At 40.8% G+C, this 11,021-nt stretch overlaps 1 protein-coding gene across 1 annotated transcript in view; it reads right to left on the reverse strand.

The window, feature by feature from the left end:
- LOC149083943 (uncharacterized) overlaps nt 1-10,648 on the reverse strand; it is a 51,227-nt gene extending 40,579 nt beyond the window's left edge. Inside the window, exon 1 of the mRNA XM_089235431.1 lies at nt 10,494-10,648. The gene's annotated coding sequence lies outside the window, so the exon portion shown is untranslated. The remainder of the gene's footprint in view (nt 1-10,493) is intronic.
- Between the last annotated feature and the right edge of the window lie 373 nt (nt 10,649-11,021).

Raw genomic sequence — 11,021 nt, forward strand, 5'->3', positions numbered from 1 at the left:
CTTGCGACGGGAGGTTTCCCTGGTCTAGGGGTATAGTAGCTGATAGTTTCAATTGTAAAGGGTGCTTGGATAGAAAAAGGCTGGAACACGAGGTCGAAGCTTTACGGGAAAAAGTTAGGGTGCTAGAGGGTCCGGTTATAACGGACCCTCTGGTCGTCGAGCCACCTGTTGATGAAGAAGCAATCTCCACGAACAACGACATTTTAGAGGGCGAATGGGAGGTCGTGGATGAGGTAGAGGGGGATAGTGATAGGGGTTTAATCATCGGCGATTCTATGGTTAGGGAACTTGGGAACCGAGTGTGTAGGGATTTTCGGGGTTTCGAGCGCTGTTGTCTTCCTGGGGGGAAGATTGGCAACGTTCGAGACGTTTTTCATCGCCGAAAGTTGCCCTTGCGGGTGATTCTGTGGGTGGGAACAAATCAGGTAGGAGCGAATATTAGTGAGTCTCTGTCAGAATACCGGGATTTACTATTATCCGCTAGGGAGGGGGGTTCAGATGTGGCAGTGATTCCAGTGCTGCCAAGGGGTAGTAGGGGATATAGGAGTAGGATCCACCAATTCAATATAGGCCTGAAGGACATTTGCTCCTCACTTGGGGTCACGTTCTTGGAGCTTCCCGCATTTACCGATAGGTGGCTTCGTTCGGATGGGATCCATCTAAATAAGAGAGGGGTCTGGGAGGTTTACGATAGTCTTAGGTCAGGTTTTTTACTCCCAGACCACGTAGTCGGGAATGCGGGTTAGTTAATGATAATCACAATAGTACTGACGGGGAATTACCCACCTCTGACTTGGATGGCTTCTCGATTGACAACAAACCACCGGGCAAATTAAAATGTGTGTTAATAAATGCCAGGAGCTTGGGTAACAAGAAAGATTTTTTAGAAACTATGATAGTTGTGGAGGACTTGGATCTTATAGCCATTACAGAATCTTGGGCAAACGATGGGGATGAATCTTTCTTACACATCTCCGGATACGATACTTTTTTGAGAAATAGATCTGATAGGAAAGGGGGTGGAGTGTTGATATACGTGAAATCATGTTTGAAGGCTAGAGAGTGTAACGTGCAGAGAAGTGATATTGAAACCATATGGGTTGAACTTGAGAACAAAAGACGTCATAAGCTTATTGTTGGGGTTTGTTACAATCCACCGAATAGGGATCAAAATTATATCGCCAAAATGCATGATGAAATTTCCTACATGTGTAAGCGAAAGAGGGTTCTCATACTAGGGGATTTCAATTACCCGGGTATTGATTGGGAGAACCTTTCATCTGGAAATCAGTATGAAAGAGACTTTCTTAAGTTGGTGCTCGAAAATTTTTTGTATCAGCATGTATCAGAAGCCACTAGGGGTACTGCTATTTTGGATTTAGTTCTTACTAGTTCTGAGGATCTAGTTGAACATGTTTCGGTGGGGGAAGAGTTTTCTTCCAGTGATCATCGTATCGTCAGATTTCTCTGTAACTTTTCCTCGGGTAAGGTTGATAACAAAAGACTGGTTCCTTGTTTTCGGAGAACTAACTTTGATGTTTTGCGAAGAAGGTTAGCGGAAGTTTTCAAAGACCGGTTGGAATCAGTAGGGGTGGTAAGTCAATGGGAAGAATTTAGTACGAAGCTGTCCTCTGTTTTGCACGACGTCATACCCTTTGTTCGAAAAAAGCGTGTTTGTACATCACACCCTCTATGGTTCACGGATAGCGTGCGGAACCTTTATCTTGAAAAGAAAAGAGCATTCAGAGAGTATAAAAGTGGACGAGGTGACCTATCATTGTTTACTGATAAAAGAAGACTGTTGAAGAAAGCGATAAGGGATAGTAAAAAGCAAGTTGAATCTAGGTTGGCAGATAACATTGGCTCTGACCCAAAATCATTTTTTCGATACGTCAATAATGGATGTAAGGGGACAGTTGGCCCCCTCTCGATAGGAGGCTCAAAAGTAGAGAGCAATGTAGGCATGTGTAGTGCTTTCAATGACCTTTTCGCGTCGGTTTTTAATGGAGATAATGATATTCGATATACGGGTGTTGCATGGGGTAATAAAACGCTCAACGATATTCAAGTGGAAGACGTGGAGGTCCTAAATCTTCTAAGAAATATATGTGCAAGCAAAGCACCAGGACCAGATGATATCTATCCCAGGGTTCTCAGGGAAGGTGCTAATGAATTGTTGGGGCCAGTCGCACAGATATACAGGAGTAGTGTTGCTGAGGGTATCGTCCCGAGAGATTGGAAACTGGCTAACGTTGTTCCTATATTTAAGAAGGGTAGTAGAGAAGTGGTGTCTAATTATCGTCCAGTGAGTTTGACGAGCTCCCTCTCGAAAATTTTGGAAATTATCATCAAAAGGCAGTTTGTGAAGTGGATAGACGAGAATAATGTATTGTCGGATAATCAGCATGGGTTCAGGAAGGGGAAGTCATGTGTAACTAACCTCCTTTGCTTCTATGATTACGTGACTAAGGCTTTGGGTAAGAGCAAAAATGTCGACGTGGTTTACCTTGATTTCCAGAAGGCATTCGATCGGGTCCAACATGGCAAACTCTTGAAGCGTTTACACGAGATTGGAATAGGGGGCAACTTGCTGAATTGGATAGAATCGTGGTTAAGAGATAGGTCGCAACGAGTTATGGTGAACGGGGAATTCTCTGGTTGGACAGACGTCACAAGTGGAGTTCCTCAGGGAAGTGTCCTTGGCCCCATACTTTTTTCACTTTTTATCGATAAACTCGATCAGGGTATCGATGGAATTACTAGCAAATTCGCAGATGATGTGAAGCTAATGGGGGTAATCGGGAATGAAAGCGATAGGGAGTTGCTCCAGACCAACTTAAACAAGGTTGCAGCATGGGCAAATGAATGGAGCATGACGTTTAGCGTGGATAAGTGCATGGTCGCTCATTTTGGTTCGAACAACCCACGGTTCTCTTACGAGTTGAATGGTGTCACTATCCCGGATGCAACTAGAGTCACCGATTTGGGAATTCTCATTGACGAGCGACTTAAGTTTTCTGAACATTGTTCAGCGGTTGTCAAAAAATCGAATAGAATGCTTGGTCTCATTTTCAAAAAGGTCTCTTCGCGTTCTCCTAAAGTCATTCTTCCGCTTTTTCGAGGCTTAGTTCGTCCTGGACTGGAGTATGCTGTAAGGTTTTGGAGACCATACCTACAGAGGGACATAGACTTGGTTGAAGGGGTGCAGAGAAGAGCTACGCGTGTCCTTATTGGCACACAGGGCTTGAGTTATGAAGAAAGACTTCATTTTTTGAATATGTTTACATTGGATGAACGCAGGTGTCGAGGAGATATGATCGAAGTGTTCAAAATTTTCAATGGGATGGATAGGATGGACCATGAACTTTTAGTACACCGCCAATCGACTGCTTTTACAAGGGGACACCAGTATCGATTGGTGAGGGACAATGCAAGGTTATGGTGTCGCAGGGAATTTTTCTCCAATAGGGTTGTTAATAAATGGAATAGCTTACCCCCGGAGGTAGTAAATTGTAACACAATTGACACGTTTAAAAAGAAATACGATAAACATGTTGGGGTAAATCGGGAAGCTATCCATTCTTAGAATAAGACAACCATAAGTATGCTTTATGGGCATTGTATAATATTTTATCACGTGTATATATTGTTTATAACTTGTGTTAATTGCATTTTTAATTGGGTTGCTGTATTTTTGAAACATATGACAACCATATTTTTATGGGCATCTTTTTATCAGCCACCTCGTTGGGCATTTTGCCTGTTGTGGTGTTGTATTTGTATTTGTATTTGTATTATAGCTGGGGGAGCACGATGATAATGATGTCAATTCATATATACGCATATACATTAGATCTGTCAAATCCACCTTTGACGCTAGGGGTAAAGCCCCCACACCCCTCCCCTTCAGATCTCCGCCCATGATCTGGAAGAAAACAAAGCTGGAGGGCGTATTTCTTGTAAGAATGAAATTTTTCCTTTCCTAGCGAGCATTTCTGTGCGCCCCCCCCCCCACCCCAACGTACTGGAGCTAGCCCCCAGTAGACTTATATCGTTAGTGGGGCCTCCTCCATTGTGAAAATAAATCCGACAACTCAGATATAAACACCCTATAATTCAATGATTAGTATCATGATTGTTTCAAGCATTTTCATGATTATTTAAAGCACATGCTATAGAGTTCTTGTACGGGAGTCCTGGTGATGGTTATAATCAAAGCCTTTGATTCGGAAATATGACATTTAATAGGATGACAGGGCTCCAACCTCTCGAGTCCCAACCACGAGTTCAATTAAGCACTGCACGGAGACCCCTGCCCCCTTCCCATCCTACAGTACGGCCCCCTAAGGTGAGATCTTTGGTGGTAACAGCCGTAGCTCCGAATCGGTAATGTTCGGCTCTTCGACTACTACGTCACGAGATAGGTTCGGAGTTTAGATCTCTTTCTCGTTAGCCCCGACTCGATCTCTAATGACGTAATTGTGATCTTCGCCATTGAGCTCATCCCATGGTGAAACCTGTGTACATTATGGAATTGTGTGCGACCGGAACCTACAATTTATTGCCGATTCCGAACGGCAGGCTTGTTTTTATACTCTTGGAGAGGTTGGTGCGCTAACCCCCTCGATATGTGACTCCCTGCGGTAGAAATTTTTTCTGCGGGAATGTCTCCGTTTCTGTTGTGCCCGTGTGTCAGGAAGGTTTTCTGACAAGGACGAACCGGGTATCGAACTCGCAACACCTCTAAGCATCCTTTGGTACTTCAGGCGAGTATTTTATCGACCTGGGCTACCGCTCCCCCTTGTCTCTTTTGCATCATTGTCCAATTTTGTAAAAAGTGAAAGAGTAAATATATACTAGTCTATTTCTTTGATTAACTTTTAAAAATCTTTTACTGTGAGACTCATTATTAAAATAAGAACTCCTTGAAAATACACTGCTCAAACCACTTAGGGGAGCAAGCAAAAAAGTGAAGAAAACCGTGCGAGACAGCAACGAATTGGCATACAATGGATAGTACACGCGTATCAATGCGCAATACAGAAAAAAGACGTAAAAAAATTTGGAATTAAGCTTTAATTCTTTGAAAATATGGAAAAAACATGAAAATATGATTTAGGGCAACAATTTGGTTACATGTAAACGATAAAAAAAAAGTACTGTTTAGACATGATGCATGAGTTTTAATAGGGCGTGTGGTCTCCTCGAACAGCTAAGACTGCTGCACACCTGTTTGCCATGGATGCGATGAGGTTATCGATCAGACTTTGGGGAATACTGTCCCACTCCTCAAGAAGTGCAATCTGCAAGTCTCGGACAGTAACAGGCGGCCTTGGTCGCGCAGCAATGCGTCGTCCAAGGTCAGGAGAGCACGCTGGCCATTCCATACGCTGTATTGTTTCAGCTTCAAGCATGTTCTCCACCAGACGAGCTCTATGTGGTCGGGCATTATCATCCTGGAAAACAAAGGAATCTCCAATGGCTCCAGCGTAAGGGATGACATGAGGTCGCAGTATCTCGTCTGCATACCTTCGGGCCGTCAAAGTGCCATTCCGAATGATATGCAGGTCCGTACGTCCGCCTATGCTGATTCCGCCCCATACCATCCAACCAGCTCGTCTGTATTGTGACCTTTCACGAACGAATGCGGGGTTATTTCGAGGGCCCCTGTCCCTCCATACCAGAACACGTCGGGTGTCACACTCCAGACTGAATCGGGACTCGTCTTGGCTCCAATGTTGCTCCCAATCTCGATGTTCAGCAGCCCATCTTCTTCGGGCCGCACGGTGGCGTGTGGTCAACGGAATGCAGACCATTGGCCTACGTGCATAGAGCCCTCCCTCATGAAGCCGATCACGTACTGTTTGGCTGGACACCCTTCATCCTGTTGCCAAAAGCAACCGTCTTTGCAGCTGCGTAGCATTCTCTGTTCTGTTTCGACGGGCTGTTAACCGTACATACCGGTCATCAGTTGCTGTAGTGGCGCGTAGCCGACCTTGCCCTGGTCGACGTCTAACATTTCCTGTTACTTGGAATCGATTCCACAGCCTTGCAACAACACTTCTGGTGACTCCAACAGCGTCCGCGACACTACGTTGTGTTTGCCCGGATTCCAGTCTGCCTATAACACGCCATGCCATGGATTCCGGTAAATCACGTTGTTGAGACATCCTCAAGTCACCTTGTCTCAAAAAAAAAAATACTGCGCAATCGAATTTCACAGTTACGGCAGTAAAACAGACGTTTCCGCAACATCCCGATTTCGGTCCTTATCTCCTTTTTCTGGTTTTTGACGTCATGAACTTTGATTTGCATATGAAGTTTTCTTCTTCCGTTTCCTCCTAGGCTTTAAATTATGGATGATTCATTTTATGTTACTTATCGGTATACATCTTTGCGTAATTTTGTTAAAACCATGTGCTCCCCTAATTGTTTTGAGCAGTGTATATAGTGTACACATTTCATGAATGTTGTGGATGATATGTGCAGAGACTACGGTTTTTTTTTTTTTTCTGACTTTTCATTGCGTGTTATTTAATCGCATGCTAGGACTGCGTTTCCTCGAATATTAACCTACTGCGTGCCAAACCGAAATTGGGCCGCGAAACTCTTTTCCTGACATTATTGATTCCATCACAAGAATGATGATGATTCAAAATTGACTCAAACTAAGATGGGGGAAGAAAGAAAAAAACCAAACGAAATAAACGTCATGATAAAAAAAAAAGCTGAACATACACCCTTTGTGGCGCTACAGGTGTCGATCGTGAGATTTTAACGAGAGGAGAGAAAATTGCGCCAACACGTTACCATTAACCCAATCCTTTTCTTTTTAGTGGGTTGAAAGCTATTTTATTGATTAGATTTCGAAGTGATTTTGGCCATTATGTCTTCCTGGGGGGAGGGGGAATTATTTGAGTTGTTTTTTTTCTCTCCCTTTTCGATTTTTCTCTTTTTCGCTATTGGTTTTATTTTTAACGGTTACTCCACTGGCAAAAGCCGATTTTTCATGGAATCGATATATAAATATCGGTAGTGGAATCGAGCCAATTGCTGATATAGAGGGAAAACATGCTTAATTCTATTAAGATAGAAGTCTAAAAACTAGCACAAACACAATTCTTATTCCTAAACTTATTTACAACTAGCTATAATACCCCGCGCTGCCCGGGTTTTCTTTAATGAGGCTTTTTGGATCACGTGATATCTCTCTCTCTTTCTTCGAGGGATGTACAAACCGTGTCCAAGTTAAACAATATGGCGACTTCCTGCCGGACTCATGAAAGAAACAAATCTAGATTTAAAAAAAAACACAGAAATTAATTTTTCTTTTTCAAGGGGCGCTGGGTAATTCGATCCCCCCCCCCCTGAACTTGCAAGTTATGAATCTGCCTGTTTCTGCTTCAAAAAATGCTTAATTAAAGCTGTGGAATTTCTTCAATGTACTTTACAGACCCATAATTAATTTTAAAACATCCTAAACTATATGAGAATTTATGCAGTTGAATATTAAAAGATAATACGGAGACATTAATTTTCATGCTTGAGAAGATATAAATAAAAGGTTGAAATCAATGTTATTACATGAATATCCATCTCAAAAAAGCAGGTCCGGCTAATTACTTCATATTTAATTTTCTGTGCTTCGTATCTCTAAGCGAACTCAATATTTCAAAAATCAAGAATCCAATACAATTTTTAAAATTATTTATGTGGCAGGAAACCCCCACTGAATTCCCGCATTTCTACAGTAAAATCGACAATTTTAACACTGATTTCTACGAGGATCACCCTTTTCCTGACCCTCAAAGCGATGCTGATGATGATTATGACGTCTATTCAAAAAGCCTCATTACTGAGAGTATATTGAAAATGTGGCAAACCATTATAAAGACATAAACTGTTATACATATACATACTTATACTAACAGGATTAGAGAAGTGACAAACCATTGTAAAGGCATATACACGTCCGAAAAGCATTGCTAGGGAACCACGCTAATCAAAGTAAACGTTCGGAAAGTGATTGTTGAGGCTCAAAAGCCATTGTTGCCCGACAGTTTTTTTTTGAACATTTGGGGTATTTGCCCTGCTCTGACGAAATTTTGAAGTAGCCTATCGTTTAAGTCGGGTCCCATTTGGTATATATGCAAAATTTTGCGACGATCGATCTAAAATTGTAGATTTGTATACAGAACATACACAGACAGACACAGACAGACACACACAGAAAATAAATTTTATATATATAGATATGTTACATTCTCAACTTATCATCAACTTAAAATATGATTTATACCCCACGATATTTCGAATGATGGTTTATCTTTTCGGGTATCAAATATAGTGATCTCTCGCTTATACATCCTCTCATTTTTTTTTTCGTTTTTCTCAGTTATAAGACGATTATCTGAACTCTCGGTCAAATATATAGCATAATAAAGCTATTCTCTTATACGTCTTTTTTTTTTCCTTGTTCCTTTGCATCGACACATAAGAGACCACTATAATCTTTTTCAATCTTCTGAAATTTTTTATATTTTGGGGATTTATCTTCTTTCTCAATTTATCTTCAGCTACTTCCCCACACACCGTAGTTTCGTTGAAGCGTAAAGTTACTCATGAAAAAGGTTTCTACGCAGAGACCCACGTCATTACAGTCTTACAAAGTTTACCAGCAAAATCTGCTTGATTATTTCCCTGACTTTCCCCTGACCAAAGCTCGCGCCTTCACGTGTTTGTGTGTGAGAGAGAGAGAGAAGAAAGAAGAATTGGATTCCAAATCTTAAATTTCAAAATGTTTTTCAAGTTTCAGTTTTCCACAGAATTTTTCTCTGACTTTTATCGAATGTTTATATAATTCCCAGAATTTTGCCAAATATTTCACGTTTTCCCCTGACTTTCTGTGACCATTTCTCACTTCCCCGATCTTCCCTGACTTTCCACGTCGCTAGGAATCTCCTCTGACATAGGATGAACCGTTGTCCCAACTTCTTCCTGGATTTGTAAACACTTGCGGGGAGGAATCTTTTTCAGGTGTTCTGCAGATAACCACCCCTCTCCCCATATGACCCCCCTTATATGTTGAATTTTGAAATATCCCTTTTTAGTGAGTCCCTAAATTTCAAATTAAAATACTGACAAAATTTTGTATTTATAGTTTTAGTGGTTTGGGCGAAGAGTGATTTCTTTATGTAACCTTTGAACCCCTATTATGACCTCCCCTTTGGGGTCGAATTTCGAAAAACCGTTTTAATTAGTTTTTACGTCATGAAATGTGAAACCGCTGACCAAATTTCATAATTAATTGCTCCATCGATTCCGGCTCGTCGTGGTTTTTCTGTTACCTTTGAACCCTTTTATGGCCCCTTTAGGGGTAGAATTTCGAGAAAAAAAATCCTTACTGAGTCCTTATCGGATAAAATGAAAGTATCGACTAAATTCCATATTTATAGTTTCAGCGGTTTTGGCTCGTCATGATTTTTCTATCTAACCTTTGAACCCCCTTATTACCCTTTAGGGGTCGAATTTCAAAAAACTCTTTCTTAGTGGGTCTTCACTTCATGAAATGAAACTACTGACTAAATTTCATATTCATAACTGAATTAGTGAATCAATCGGGACATGCCATTATATATGTATAGATGGCATGATATATAAAAAAAAGGCGCGATATATTATACACCAGGAGAGCACAACCTCCCAACCGCGGACCAAATGCTGTCCGCCACGAGGTTTCATTCGGCCCACAAAGGTGTGCCATAGAAAATTATCAATACAGAAAACACGATAAAAGCCTAGGCTGACCATATTTCCTTCATAAAAATACAGGAAATCGGGATCCATACGGAATATCACCAATTACCGCAAAAAAATCATCAAATGCAAGTAAACGTTGTCAATTATAGCAAAACTCTCTAAGGCTTACTTGCCTTAGAAATATACACAATGTTGTTAATTATACACAAAGAAATTGTTACTTTATGGCCCGTAAATTTGCCAATTGCAACGAAAAAACAGTCTAAGGCAAGTAAAGTTGCCAAAAAAATTATCTCTCTAAGGCAAATTAACTCGTCAACAACAGCCATAAAAACTGCCAAAGGCAAGTAAAGTTGCCAATTACAGCCGAAAAATATTGACAAAGGCATTAAGGAAGAATAATCTCAATTTTTGACTTCAAGTAAACTTCGTTGAAAAAATAAGGAAAAGAAAAACTGGAAATTTTTTATGAAAATAATGGGACGACTATGAAATTACAGAATATTTTATAAAATACTGGTCGTATGATCACCTTATGTATGTACATGTTTCCGGCCAGCGGACTGAAATTAATAACATACACCAATGCATACTGTACAATATTATTAATAAAAATTAAAATAAATGGCATTGTATTTAATAAAACAATTGTAATTGTTTTGATGATCATCGCTCGGTTAGTATAAAAAGTAACGATATTAGATCATAAATGAAACTGAAGGTGAATCACTCACCAAAACTCGGGGATTTCCAGAGAAAGTCCATTAGTGTTGCCGGTAGAACTTAGGAGGGGGGGGGGGAAAAAGCATTCATTCAAGTGGCCTGGCGGCATGGACAAAAGAATCGAAAAAGCCTGGGCGTCTGAACCGCTCTTCTATCGCAGTCTGATGGGAGCTAAAAGAGCTGATGGGGTTCAGCCTCTCCGTTCAGAGGTTACCATGGTGTTGATGATGTCAACAAAACATGCCATGGGATGATACGAGTTGAAACTACGGGAAGTCGATTATTTCCCCCTGTATATGTGTGTGTGTTGATGTTGTTGCTCGTTCAATGAATACATAAATATTGAGGGTAAATGTTAGAAAACAATAGATATGAAATATATATGTAGGTGTGTATATATATATATATTTTCAGGGGTTGCTTCATTTTTATGGGAACTTTTCTCTTCAACATTTGTGCCTACTTGTCTCATTTGGCGAGCATTGTCTCTCACGATAGTGAATTTTTGACTGGATTTAATGGTAAGGGGCCGTTCAAGT

This window comes from Pholcus phalangioides, unplaced genomic scaffold (genome assembly GCF_987345545.1).
Source record: "Pholcus phalangioides strain wild (caught in Gottingen) unplaced genomic scaffold, Ppha-v1.0 ptg000008l_1, whole genome shotgun sequence".
Taxonomy (NCBI): domain Eukaryota; kingdom Metazoa; phylum Arthropoda; class Arachnida; order Araneae; family Pholcidae; genus Pholcus; species Pholcus phalangioides.